Source organism: Pleurodeles waltl, chromosome 5, assembly GCF_031143425.1.
Source record: "Pleurodeles waltl isolate 20211129_DDA chromosome 5, aPleWal1.hap1.20221129, whole genome shotgun sequence".
In the NCBI taxonomy this organism is placed as follows: domain Eukaryota; kingdom Metazoa; phylum Chordata; class Amphibia; order Caudata; family Salamandridae; genus Pleurodeles; species Pleurodeles waltl.
In genome coordinates this window covers 190,929,847-190,945,148 of record NC_090444.1, presented here as the reverse complement: position 1 = coordinate 190,945,148, position 15,302 = coordinate 190,929,847, and positions in this window count along the sequence as shown.

Sequence of the window (15,302 nt, the reverse complement as noted above, 5' to 3'; positions counted from 1 at the left end):
TGCACTATAGAAACAAGAGAAAATATTAGTGCCTTGGTTTTATGTCTATTTAACCTGAGAAAGGAATGTCTACAATGTTAGAATATTATTAAAATGTGTCTTTATGAATAAGGTTTTGTTAGAGAGACATGTGAGAGGGGAAATGACTTTACCTTGACACTATGATGTATTCACAAACCTGTTCTTTCTTCCATAGAAACATACAGGTGGGAACGGTATTCAATGTAGCATTCCTGGTTTCAATTTAGTTAAATGTATCATGTATTTAGAATGTTCTTTGTTAAAACTTGCAATCTTGACAGAAGCTGTCCTGTTCATATGAAGACCTCGCAACCCTTTTCGCTGAGATGAAGGATTATCCACGAGACTTTTGTAATTTATTTGAATGTTAAAACTGTTTATTAATGTCCCAGGGAAGGAGAGGAGAGATTCTCACATCTTCCATTCTTGAAACTGCACCCTGACTCTTCCATTGTTTGCAGATGAATACTCCGTGAGGGCTCTCTGATTCTGACACTTTTTGATTCATTTTATTGCGCCTAAGCTGCTTGAATATGTCACTGAAATACTCTTTCACATCTGAGAGAAGAACTCTTTATGAGTTTTCTGCTGAATAATATATTCTGAAACTAAGAATACATTAGGGTTTAGATCTTATGGGACATGCTATATGCTTTGTTCTATAAATTGTTATTGACTTTGGATTGATTAAAAAAGATACAGATGAGCTAAATGATTAATAAAACAGTTAAAATATCTTTCAAAATCTCATCATTGAGTTTATGAATTAAATGTCATTGAATTGTTGAGTAGCTTAATTTTTTGATGTGCAGCTTATTCCCTTCTTTCTTGTCTCCAAGGTTCATTGCCTCTGGCTCCAATAAAAGCTGAGATAATTTGTATCCACTTGATGAAAAGTCTTCAGCGCTTATGATATCTGAATTTCTCTAGCTTCAGGGGGGGTGTTTGAGGTATGGATACACCCCAAATGCCTTCTTTGCTTGGTAGTTGAGTCTGGGGGCCCTGAGTCGGGTTCGCTATGTATTTGTCGGTTTTGCTCGTTGTTTTCATTTCACTAATACATTTTTACTTATTTTTGGAAGCACAAATTGAAATGTACTTTGTGTAATAGTAAATCTGAACCCACAGAAGTACTTCTTGAACGGGTGCAAGATTATTACTTTTTAGAATTCACAAACATTGGCAGTAGTAGTTTTGTAAAGCTGCGCTAGTTTCAGGTTTCCGGGCATACTCACTAACACCCAAAAAATGATGGGGTGAATGCTTGCCAGTAGTGTAACCAGTGGCAATCACTTGAGCAACATTCCAACTTATGATTTGTTGTCCTCTATTCAAGACACTCGTCTAATTCAAATCAGCCCGGACTCTGTTCCTCATGGAAACAGTCCATCCTGAACCCCTGCACCCTGCAACCTCCCCACCCCACCAACCCCTCCGAATCTCACTGACTAAGCTACACCCCTGAGGAAGCGCCAGACTTTAGCTCACAGTTGTCAGGTTGCATAGCACTTTCCAGAAAAAATTAAGAAGTTGTAAAAGTTGTACATAATACTAAGTATATAAAGAGGACCACTTTTAGTCAAACAGTACCATTGCGTAAGCAAATTAAGATCCTCGAGATGCATACTCAAAAAGATTTTAGATTTTTCGTTCCACTTTACAACGCTGAGTTCTTTGCCTGCAGACTGTGCGAGCCTTGAGTTTACAAAGGAGTCACTGTGATTTGTAGGTGGCATTTAAAAAGGTGTGTACTGCAAACCGATCACCACATATTTCAGTACATATGACTTGCATCATTCATTACGGATTCATTTATAGAACTCTGTGAGATAAACGTTACGATAAAAAACGAACAAAAATGGTAAATCATCTTTCGTATTGTCATTTTTCGCCAGTACATGCAAACAAGACAACCTGGATTTGCAGATCCCTGGGCTAGCCAGCATTTCACCATTGTCAGTTTACAGTGCTCCTGGAAAGTGACGGTGCACTGATATAATGTGCGTGTCAGCCCTATAGGCAACTATAAGGATCAATTTTATTCCATGCATTTAATACATAGTTTACATTATATACGCCGCACAGCTGGCATGTGTCCAAATGTCACTTGCGATATTTCCTGACACAGAGACTATTTTGGACACTTGTAGTTTTGATGTTAGCACTTATGACGTGGCAAAGAATCCTGCATTGGAAGATCAGTTTTTGAAAAGCTAGGGCTGCCTGAAAGTGAGGCACATGGCACGGAAACACTTGGCAGCTACAGAAGGAGGCTAGATCTTGTTCCAGGCGCTCCCCGTCCAAAAGTGGTAGTCATACAGTGTTTTATATGCGCTAGCAAGCATACCTAGGGCACCCTTCCGCCTTTTTGGCTTAGCGGGCACTACACTGCCACCCAGCTACCGAACGGCAACCAACACACCCAGCACGGGACACAATCTCTGAGCCTGGCATCCCTGTATGTTTCCTTGAGTATCACTGACGAAAACTAAGTCCGTAGTACAGTCCCCCTAAACAATGGGTCTCTGTGTGCAAACTGCGCTGTCACATTGTGCCAGCACTTTTAACTAGTCAGCAGTCCTGTACCAAACTCTGCCCTAAGCACCTCTACAGATACTCTTACCCTTCCCGTGACCCTCAAACCCCTGTGCTACTGCACTGCAGCTGCTAGCAAACAAACGGAAAACAAGCATAGCACAGCTGGGGAACCAGGTCAGCAACAGCAAGCTGGCGCGGCTGGCGACAGGTAGTTTTGGGAGAGGAAGCATTTAGAGAATTAAATACAGGTTTTGGGGCAGGGAAGATGCATGGCAGATGCTACAGACAGGAGGCGAACATGCAGCCGGGTTGCCCTGGAGGAGACGCCTGAAGGCGTGCTCAACTGTGACTGTTACCTTGTCAGGTCAGAAACTGCAGCAGGTAACGAGGTGAGGCGTCAAGATTTAAAGAAGCAGGAGCCGCGCACCAGATATTACAGCTACAGCATGCGGAGAGCGCTGGTCCGCCAGCACACGCCTCCTTTAATCGGCTCCCACCACATTCTTTTCCGAAAAGGGGGCGCGTTGACAGCGCTATACAGGCACACTGGTGCCTGGGGACTGTCCGCCTGCAAAAGAGGCTTTATACATCACCGCCCCCTCTACTACAGCCTCCAGCCTTTCTAACGCGGAGCGGGCTATCCAAGGGAGGAAAGATGCTGCCGCCTGTACAACGCCCAAGGAGCGCACCCCTCATCTCAGTGGTTGCTCCGGTTCGCACTGACTGTGACCCGGTACGTCACTCTGTCTGGCTTTTCAATGGAGAAAGCGGGTTGTGGCCTCAGTAGCCGCATGTCTCTGTTTACATTTGTGGCTGACAGCTGGTACTGTCTGACGTCTGATGTCTGAGACCAGGGTCCTTGGTAGCAGAGGCGGGTGGGTTCAGCTCCCGTTTCTCCACTGCCAGAATTACATTAGCAACCAAGTTTACCATCCAGTTGTTCTACTCCGCATGTTATCCAAACCTGTAGACTCGCAGCGTAAATGTAATCATGACCCTTTTTAAAGTAATCCATAGGTATAACACACCTGAAATCAATGATGTGTTAATGGAAACCTCAGGCCTATAATTGAGTTTCCCAGGCATGTCACCTGGGAGTCATCTAGTCACCTTACTTCTCCTCAGCTATAAGGCTGATCATGGGCGTAGGAAGTGTGGGGGACGCAGGGGATGTATCCCCCCCAGATTTTGGAGGGTGGGGGACACGGGGGACGAAGGTGGGGGGGACAAGGGGACAAAATAATTTCCCCTCTCACATCTATTATTCAGAGGGCCATTAGCGCACAAAAGCACTACTTATAATAGCCTTGTACGGACCATCCTCCAATCTGATGGGAACAGAATGAAGGTGTGTCCGGAGGCCCCCTGCACCGTCTCCTCTGCCCTTTTGTTTGTCCTGTTCACAGCTGTGGGCATTAAAGGGTGCTCACAAGAACAAAGGGCACAAGGAGGAGAAAAGAGTTTTGGATGATTACTGTCTGCATCACCTGCCGCCTTCGAGAGGAGCTGCAAGACAATGAGGAAGATCTATAGAGGAAACAGAGTCCCACTCACCCTGATGCCTGCAGGCTAGAAAGGAGACTCTGTGAAACATAATATTTGTATTTGCCTAAGATCACACCAGTTGGTGAAACAGTGAAGTCGAGATTGAGCCCCGATTTTATCTTTTCACACAACAATTTAGCTATTAGAAGGGTATATTTTTCTAACATTTATGTTTAATGTTTTGTTATCTAGGTAATGAAGGGCTTGATTACAGCGTGGCTAACAAGGAGAAGCCATATTTCATTTTGGGCCGTTATGCCTAGCGTTATTATTTATGTTGTTGTTATCGTTACATACTTAAGCATATTGAAGTATATTATATTTTCTCTATCTTTTATTCACTCTACTCTGAAACAATCTACCCTATGCCACTGCACCCTACACCACTTTTCTCCACTCTGCAGCACTCTACACAATGCCACTGCAAACTATGCTTTTCTACTCTAACCATTGTACACTACACCGCTGCACTCTGCCACAGCACTCTTTACCACTTTACTCAAAACCAATGCACTCTATGCCACTGCACTCTATGCCAATATACTCTGCACCACTGTACTCTACGCCACAACACTCTATGCCACAGCACTCTATGCCACTGCACTCTATGCCACTCTACACCACTGTACTCTGAGTCCCTCTAATCTGCAACATTGCACTCTCTGCCACTGAACTCCATGCCACTCTACTCTGCACTGCTGCACTCAATGTCACTGTACTCTATGCCACTGCACTCTCTTCTGCATCACTGCACTCTAATCTACTCTACACCACTCCACTGTAGGACACTTCACTCTACTTTGAAATCATCTCCTCTATGCCACTGCAATCTACGCAGTCCACTCTATGCTATGCCAGTCTAATCTACCCTACACCACTCCAATGTACCCTGCGCCACTCCAATCTGTTCTGCACTGCTCTATGCTACTGCACTCTACATCCCTATGCTCCACTCTGCAACAATCTACTCTTCACCACTATACTGTACTCTGCAGCAATCTACTCTATGCCACGGCACTCTATGCAACTCTAATCTACTCTGCACCACTGTACTCTACGCCACTCTTCTCTACTCTGCATCACTCTACATCACTGCACTCTACACCAATGCATTCTATGCCACTCTATTCTACACCACTGCCCTTTATGACACTCTACTCTGCAACACTGCACTCTGCCACTGAACTATACTCCTCTCTACTCTGCACCACGGCACTCTACTCTGCACCGCTCAACTATATGCCACTCTACTGCACTCTACACCAATGTACTATATGCCATTACACTCTATGACACTCTACTCTGCAACACTGCACTCTGCCACTGAACTAAACTCCTCTCTACTCTGCACCACGGCACTCTACTCTACATCACTGCACTCTACACCAATGCATTCTATGCCACCCTACTCTACACCACTGCCCTTTATGACACTCTACTCTGCAACACTGCACTCTGCCACTGAACTATACTCCTCGCTACTCTGCACCACAGCACTCTACTCTGCACCGCTCAACTATATGCCACTCTACTGCACTCTACACCAATGTATTATATGCCACTACACTCTATGCCACTCTACTCTGCATCACTGCACTCCACCACTGCACTCTACACCAGTCTACTCTACCTTGCACCACTCCACTCTACCATGCACTGCATCACTCTATGACACAGCACTCTGAACCACTGCAATCTATGATGTGCCACTCCACTCTACCATGCACTACATCATTCTATGACACAGTACTCTGCCCCACTGCACTCGGCACCACTGCAATCTATGCTGTGCCACTCCACTCTGCTCCCCTCTACTCTTCACCACTCTACTCTACTGCACTGTACGCTAAACCAGTGCAGTCTTCACCAATGCACTCTACACCACTTTACTCAAAACCAATGCACTCTATACCACTACACTCTACACCAATCTACTTTGCACCACTATACTCTATGCCACTTCACTCTAGACCACCCAACTCCACACTATGACACTTCACTCTGACATTACACTCCATGATACTAGACTCTGACACTCTATTCCATTAAACTCTAACACTTTCTCCACTCTGTAACTCCCTACACGACTCCCTATATGCCACTGCATTCCACTTTACTCCATTCTTTGCCACTCCACCCCACTCTATGCCACTTCAATCTATGATACTCTACTCAACAACCCTCTATGCCACTCCACTATACAATGTACTATTCTCAACAACACTCTACCCAACTGTCTCTATGCCAGTTCACGTTACTTTACTTCACTCTACTCCAGTTCACTCTTCTTTATGCCTTTCCACTCTAAGACACTCTGCCACTCCGCTCTCTGACACTCTTTTACACTGTGACACTACTCCACTCTACTACTACTTTATGGCATTTGTACTTGATTAGAGATTCAGATCTCCTTTGATTGCCTTCTCACTCATATGAAACGTGAGTCAGATTTATCTTCGCCGTTTTGGTTACAAGCACTCTGTAACCCTTTTAACTCAAGCTTAAAGAAGGCTTAGGATTATCCTGATACTTGTCTAGGGGATCGAAATATCGTCGGCCGAAGTACCTTGACTTGAATTTGTGATATTGTACGTAAGTTGGCATAAGCATAGGTACTATGATCTAACTACTTCTTGATTCACTATTTGAGTCATTCTTGTAAAAGTTGCTGTATAAAAGCTTGTAAATCATTGTTGTGGATGCTAACCTTGTAGGAAAGTAGCCTCTTTCTAGCTTGGTTACCCCCACATTTGGCCTGTTTGCCTGTGTCTTTGAGTTTCTCTACTGGGATCCTGCTAATCAGGACCCCATTAGTTATGCTCTCCCCCTTAAATTATGGTTGTTGCATACTGGTAACCCAGTATTTCACCCAAAATTGGCATACTGGTGCCACTCATAAGTCCCTAGTAAATTTTACTTAGGTACCCAGGGCATTGGGGTTCCAGGAGATCCCTATGGGCTGCAGCATTTCTTTTGCCACCCTTAGGGAACCCATGCAAAGGCTTCTGCAGGACTGCCATTGCAGCCTGCGTGAAAAGGTGCATGCACCCTTTCACTGCCAGTTACACTGCACCAGGTCACTTCTAAGTCACCCCATAGCAGCCCTCCAGCCTTGAGGGCAGGGTGCAGAGTACCTGTGTGTGAGGGCACCCCTGCACTAGCAGAGGTGCCTCCACGACCTCCAAGACCATTTTCCCAGACTTCATGAGTGCGGGGATGCCATTTTACAAGTGTACTGGAAATAGGTCACTACCTATTCCCAGCTACATAATGGTAACTCCGAACACAGGTATGTTTGGTATCAAACATGTTGGAATCATACCCCAAGGCTTTTGAAAGCATTGGTTGTATGATTTCATGCACTCTGGGGGCTCTTTAGAGGACCCCCAGTATTGCCATTCCAGCCTTCTGAGGTTTTCCAGGCAGCCCCAGCTGCAGCCACCTCTCAGACAGGTTTCTGCCCTCCTGTTGTTTGAGCAGCTCAAGCCCAGTAAGGCAGAACACACTCCCCCTTTGGAAATATGTGTTACAGGCTTGGGAGGGGTAGCTTCCTTCCCCAGGCCACTGGAAATGCTTTGAAGGGCACATTTGGTGCCCTCCTTGCATAATCCAGTCTACACCGGTTCAGCTACCCCCCCAGTCCCTGCTCTGGCACGAAACTGGACAAAGGAAAGAAGAGTGACCACTCCCCTTTCCATCACCACCCCAGTTGTGGTGCTCAGAGCTTCTCCAGAGGGTCCCTGGGTTTTGCCATCTTGGATTCCAAGTTGGCAGCGAACTCTGGGAGCATTTGAGTGGCCAGTGCCAGCAGGTGGTGTCAGAGCCGTCCCCTGATAGGTGCTTACCTGTTTCACTGACCAATCCCCTTTTCAGGGCTATTTAGGGTCTGTCCTTTGGAAGTTCCTCAGATTGCAAGACTCCAGCAGGAATCCTCTGCATCCTTTACTTCACCTTCTCACTGAAAAAACTGCATCTGGACCCTCCAGGAACTCCACAAACTGCAACAACAAAGCAAAGACGACTTCTGCAACATTGTATCTTCAGCTCTTACCAGCAAATGCAACTGTTTCCTGGTTGTGCATCCTCAGAGGACAGCCAGTCTTCAGCCTGCACCAGAAGAATGAACGAATCTCCCTTGGACTGAAGGAGTCACTCCCCTGCTTCAGCAGGCACCTCTCTGCAAGGACTACCATCTGCGTGGGTCCCCCCTCCTGATGAGTTGCATGGATCCTGCATCACGGGTGGTGGACTGAAGTGGTCCTGACGTCCTACTGTCCAACTTTGGTGGAGGTAAGAGCTTGCCTTTCCACGTAAGACAGTACCCCTGTGCACCACATGTTTTTCAGTTGCCAAGGCTTGTTGGCATCCTTCTATGAAATTTTTTGTGAACAATGTAGTTCTGGCCCCCAGCACTCCTTCCTGCGATGCACAGCTTCCTGAGTGGTTCTCTGGCGGCGTGGGATCCTTTGTTTTTGTGCTGCGTGGGCCTCCTTTTGCAACTCCTTTGTCCCCACGCTGGGGGACTCCTGTGTGCGCTGGCTGGTCTTCTGTGGGCTCTCTGAGTTGCTGAGAGCCCCCTCTGACTCCTCCTCCTGGGTAGAGTCCACCAGGTCCCTCCTGGTCCCGGGCAGGCCATTTGCGTGTGCCAAGGCTTGCTGGCCGAATCCAGCAATGCAAACCAGACTGCAATCATCCATCCGGTGTGGGATATCATCTGCACCAACCAGGAACCCGCATCCATTTTCTTGGGTGCAGTACTGACTGTTGTTCTTCACCAGTGGTTCTTCTTTTGCACCTTGATTCGGGTTAGCAGGGGCTCCTGTCCTCCCTGGACTCTTCTGTGCTTCTTGGACTTAGTCCCATTCTTCCACAGGTCTTTGGGTCCAGGAATCCACCCGTTGTGTCTTGAAGTATCTTCTGGTTCTTTCATTATCTTCTTTCTCGTGTTCTAGGAAAGTTACTGTGATTTACTCCTGCTTTCTTGGGCTCTGAGGTGGGTTCTATTACTTACCTTTGGTGTTTTCTAATACTCCCAGTGACCCTCCACACACCACACTTACCTAGGTGGGAAACCGACATTCGTATTCCACTTTCTTAGTATATAGTTTGTGTTTCCCCCAGGCCCATTTCCAACTATTGTGATTTTCACTAATTGCACTGTTTTCTAACAGTTTTTATGCCTATTTCTGCATACTAGTATATATAATTTTTGTATTACTTACCTCCTAAGGGAGTATAGTCTCTATGGTATTTTTGGCATTTGTGTCACTAAAATAAAGTACCTTTATTTTTGTAACACTGAGTATTTTCTTTCATGTGTATGTGTACTGTGTGACTACAGTGGTATTGCATGAGCTTTGCATGTCTCCTAGTTAGGCCTTGGCTGCACATCCACACTACCCCTAGAGAGCCTGGCTTCTAGACACTGCCTACATTTCACTAATACGTGATAACTGGACCTGGTATAAGGTGTACGTACCATAGATACCCACTACAAACAGGGCAGCCTCCTCCAAACCACTGTACTATATAGGTTACTTTTTACATTTTTCTTGTAATTGGTGACATTGGGTCATCCAGATAACTTGTGTAATGTCCGAATACCAGTCTTTCTCGATTTCCCCTGTTGATGTTTTCCCACTACATTAGATCTTTTATATTTTGATTGAATAAATGCATGAAACATTCCATTTGCATACTACTTTAATATCATTGTTTATGGGAGTGGTGTTGCATTTTATTCAAGGGACCCCTGTTCCTTTAAAGTTAGTTTACTGCTCCACTCTAGGACACTCTACTTACTCTATGACACTACGCCACACCAGTCGATGACACATCATTCTCCTTTATGCCATTAACTTTGAGCCATGCTGAATAGTAGTCTCACTAGTGTACAGCATGGCTAAAACACATTGGCAAAGGCAATAGAACTTGCATAGGCGAGACCTATTGGCTTTGCCAATGCTTGTTTATAAGGTATGAACTTCAAGGTGACTTGCAATATCGTTATGTACGCAGAGGGTATTTTACCTCATATAATACATGGTCACACCACCAGGTTTCCCACAAACCACTTATAACCTTAGTGCATAGCTTCTGTCATTCCAAGCTATTAAAGTAGAGCAGAAGAAAGAAAAGCAACATTAATTTTTTTGCTTTAAACAGCTGCATTAATTATGCTCTGTGACCTGATCTGCCTTTTACCTTGTCTGCTAGCTCTGGCAGAAGGCATTGTAATGTCAGAACTCGACAGCAATAACCCTATCATTGTCATTTTCTGATGTCTTTTGTTTATAATCAGTGAATGTCTTTTCTTTATATGCAGTGGCCTGGTGCATCACAAACAGCCGATTCTAAAGGAATTAATGACTGCAGTTATACAGAGATTAGAGAATCCATGTTTATATAGCCTGTAACTCTAAGAGCGTCTTCAGTTGAAATGCTTCTAGTTATGACTGATGTAGAGCCGAGCTGCCCACGATCACACACAGGAGTAGAAGTGTTTTTAGAACTATGGTTTCCGAGCACAGTTTACAGCTGTTGTACCTAACCGCTTTTGATATCTCCAGTGCGGTTCCAATTGGCATGAGGGAATGGCATGATTGGTGTGGGGCGCAAAGGGTATGTTCTTCCTTTTTACCCTCCTACCTTTATTTGCTTGGTGCATGAAGATGCAAGGTTAATCAACATGTTATTTTGACATTTGAGCTAATTACTTTGTGAATGTAAATAACAATAAAAGATACTTTCAGACTGTGAAAACATGCCTTCCTTTCTCCCTAGTTCACTTCCAATATATATGATTGTGTATATTTATCAGAGCCTGCAGTTCATAAACAACGAGCGATTTGTATAGGTTTGATTGAAAGACCCCAAGGCTGTCCCTGTCCCCCCAGAAATGTATTGTCTCCTACGCCCCTGACGCTGATAGTGGAAATTATTTATTTCAGCATCGAATGCTTGTGTGGAAAGTTGGACCGAGATAGGGGAGCACCAAAGGGTGGGCCTAACAGAACATACTGAAAGAGCAAAGAGGTCATTATATCCTCGTCCGTCTTCCTACCACAATCTGTACACGGAGAGCAGTCCTTGTGCCTCACATAAATCTATTATGTAACTCAGCTCCTCCAATATCTCCACCATTTCCCGGTCCGACCAAGTAAAGTTATTTTTAAATTGTTGTTATATATATATATATATATATATATATATATATATATATATATATATATGTATATATATATTTTTATCATTTTGTAGTAGGAGTAAATCAGAGACTAACTATGACGTCCCTAAAACCTTTGTTTTTTTCAGTAGATATACATAGTAGAAGTAAATCAGACCCTAACTATAATGTCCTTGAAACTGACGTTATAGTTAGGTTCTGATTTACTCCTACAACAAAACCATAGAAATTCAGCAGTTATAAAGATATTTCAAGTAACTATGACTCGTGCCCTAAGGTAGCTATGACTTTCACCCTAGCCATGCACAGTTTTCTTATCAAAAATTTTATTGCAAATGTTGCAATTACAATATATCAAAATGTAAGTATAACATTTATACCAAACATCTTGCTAGTTTGACACTTTGAAGTAATTGCATGGAGTGACCTGCAATAACAATCTCTCTCTCTCACTTTCTCTTTCTTTCTCTCTCTCTTCCATTATGGGATGGAAGAGAGAGAAAGAGAGTGACAGGGCTGTGGAGGAGCCTCAAGGTCCCTGCAGTCCTAGTCAGCTCCCTGCATCCTGCGGGAGCTGGCATTGCTCGCACAAGCAGGGAGCTGCTTTAAATAGCATCTTCCTGCTGGCGGGTGCCATGTTTTCATCTGTTTCCCCGCACGCATATTTGCTTGCAGGGAAGCAGATGAAAACTCTACTTTCTGCAAGCGGGAATTGATTGACAGCTCTCACTTGCAGGAAGCGGAGTGTTTGCTCCTACTTGGCAAGAGTTGTCAAACCTCCCACCAAGTGAGAGGACACAGCTATGTCCCGGAGGTGGGCACCCCAGGCCAAAGCAGGAGTCAGCCCTGGGGGATGGCAGTCCCCAGGGCCATTATTGGCTCTATGAGGGGGGCCATACAGCCCCCTCCACTGCAACTTAGCCCTGGGGAGGTGGTGGTCCCTGGGACCAGGGGTCAGTGACAGACTCCTTTCTTTCATAAAATTTAGTCCTGTGGAGGTGGCGGTCCCTGTGTCTGTGGGGGGTCCTTGCGACCCCCACACACAATTGACACTTTGCCCCGGTGAGGTGGCAGTTCCCAGGGCTGTGGGAAGGGCATGTGCCCCCCCCCCCACATTCATCATGATTAAAACCCCAGGGAACTGGACATTCCTGGGACTGCATGGGGGCCACACAGCCCCCCACATTCATTATGATTTAAGCCCCGGGGAGATGGCAATCCCCGGGGCTGTGGGGGGGCAAAAGGCTCCCACGCATTTTACGCGATTTAAGCCCTAGGGAAGTGAGGGTCCCTGGGGCATAGAAATGCCAGAGGAGGGGGGGCCCATGCACTCCCTTCTTTATTTTAACATGGCCCCAGGACCTGGCCTACCAATTTGCTCCATAAAAGTTTTGCCATGAGTTTCCAATGTCCTCGCAAATTTGCAGCGATTTTTTTTTAAACAAGTGCTTTTTTGCCCTGGCGGGGTCCCCCTGGGCCCCAGCACCAGAGCTAAGGGGTCAGGGTGTCCCTACCCGGGCCCCTTTTCTTTTTTATTTCACTAGTTATCTGGAACTCGGCTGAAGCTGAGTCCCAAGATGGCTGCCAACATTTCCTGGTTTGTAGTGTTGGCAGCCAATCAAAGCTCTACATCTCTGTAGCTCTCTACACGAGCTCATCATTATTCACAAAGTCGTTCTGGCTACAGATCTATAAATTTGGATTACCTTATATTTCTCAACAGCTACTGAACAGATTTACACCAAATAACGAAAAGCACAATACGTGGAACAAAATCTAGCTTTCTGCCACATTGGTTGTAATTCCGTCTATCGGTTTGTGCTGTAGTTATGTTCAAACATCCTATGGGAAGTAACATTGAAAACACACATTTTTTGACCCCCGTTTTTCTCAGGCCCCACTTGACGGATCACCCCAAAACTTTCCATGTGCAACAAGAATCACGCCACACTTTTTGGGACATTTTCATCAAGATTAGTCAAATGGAACCAATGATATAAGCAAGTCAAAAACTGCTTTTTCTATGGAAACATGGTCTTAACTATAACTACCTACTGGCTATAACTACCTACTGGAGATATACCTTCTCCCCTTATGAGTTTAGAGAAAGAGACCGCACTTGAAGGTGGCTACAATTAATTTTTCTTTATCCCAATGCACAGTTTTTCAGTAAGGAAACGCTCGGCGTGTTTTCAGTGAATTTCAAAGTTAAAAAAAAAATCTATTTCCTAAATATAACATACCTAAACCTTTGCTTTTTTCAGCAGATTTCTATGGCTTTTTAAAATACCATTTCCCAACTATAAAGTCCCTGTAACCTTTGTTTTTTTCAGTGAATTTCTATGTTTTATTAAGTGTTTAGTAATTTTCATTACTATGCATTAATCCAACCAACGCCCCACATGGCGATTGAGCTGGATGCAGCCTATTTCTTTGGACGTGAGAATAGGAGTAAGAGGCTGTATCTGTGGTGAGACTGGCTGTGAGTGTCTGGGTGTGAGAGTGTGTACATCAGTGTTTTAGTGGGTGCGTCAGTGTCTGAGTGGGTCTGTGAGTGGGTGCATGAGGCTCTGAGTGGTCCTTGTGTGAGTGAATCACTTTCTCACTGGGCCCGTGAGTGGGTGCATCAGTGTCTGAGTGGGTCTGCGGGTGTGTGAATGAGGGTCTCAATGGGTCTGTGAGTGGGTGCATGTGAGTCTGAATGGATTTGTGAGTAGGTGCATGAGGGCCTGAATGGGTCTGTGTGTGGGTGCCTCAGTGTCTGAGTCTGTGAATGGATGTGTCAGTGTCTGTGTGGGTCTGTGAATTGGTGTGTGAGGGTCTGAGTGGGTCTGTGAGTGGGTGAGACAGTGCCAGAGTGGGTCTGTGAGTGGGAGCATGAGGGTCTGATTGGATTTGTGAGTGGGTGCATGAGGGTCTGAATGGGTCTGTGAGAGGGTGCATGAGGGTGGTCTGAGTGGGTTTGTTAGTAGACATGTCAGTGTCTTTGTGCATCTGTGACTGGGTGCATGAGACTCTACGAGGATTCTTTAGTGGGTGTGTCAGGGTCTCAATGGGTCTGTGATTGGGCGCATGAGGGACTGTGTGGATTTGTGAGTGGGTGTGTCAGTGTCTGAGTGGGTCTGTGAGTGGATGTGTCACTGTCTGAGTGGGTCAATGAGTGGGTGCATCAATGTCTGAGTGGGTCTGTGAGTCGGAGGGTGAGTATCTAAGTGGATCTGTGTCTGGGTGTGTGAGGGTCAGAGTGGGTCTGTGAGTGGGTGTGTGAGGGTCTAAGTGGGTCAATGAGTGGGTGCATTAGTGTCTGAGTGGGTCTGTGAGTGTGTGCATGAGGCTTTGAGTGGTCTGTGAGAGGGTGTATGAGTGTCTAAGTAGGTCTGTGTGTGGGTGCATCAGTGTCTCACTGGGTCTGTGAGTGGGTGCACTAGTGTCTGAGTGAGTCTGTGAGTGGGTGCATGAGACTCAGTAGATTTGAGAGTGGATGCATGAGGGACTGTGTGGATCTGTGAGTGGGTGTGTCAGTGTCTGAGTGGGTTTGTGAGTGGATGTGTCACTGAGTGGGTGCGTCAATGTGTGAGCGGGTCTTTTAGTCAAAGTGTGAGTGTCTAAGTGGATCTGTGACTGGGTGTGTGAGGGTCTGTGAGGGTCTGAGTCAGTCAGTGAGTGGATGCATCAGTGTCTGAGTGGGTCTGTGAATGTGTGCATGAGGCTTCTAGTGATCTGTGAGTGGCTGTATGAGTGTCTAAGTGGATCTGTGTGTGGGTGCATCAGTGTCTCACTGGGTCTGTGAGTGGGTGCATCAGTGTCTCACTGGGTCTGTGAGTGGGTGCATGAGGGTCTCAATGGGTCTGTGAGTGGGTGTATGAGGATCTGAGTGGATTTGTGACTGGGAGAGTGACGGTCTGAATGTGTCTGTGAGTGGGTACATCAGAATCTGAGTGGGTCTATGAGTGGATGTGTCATTGTCTGTGAATGGGTTTGGGTGTGTGAGGGTCTGAGTGGGTCTGTGAGT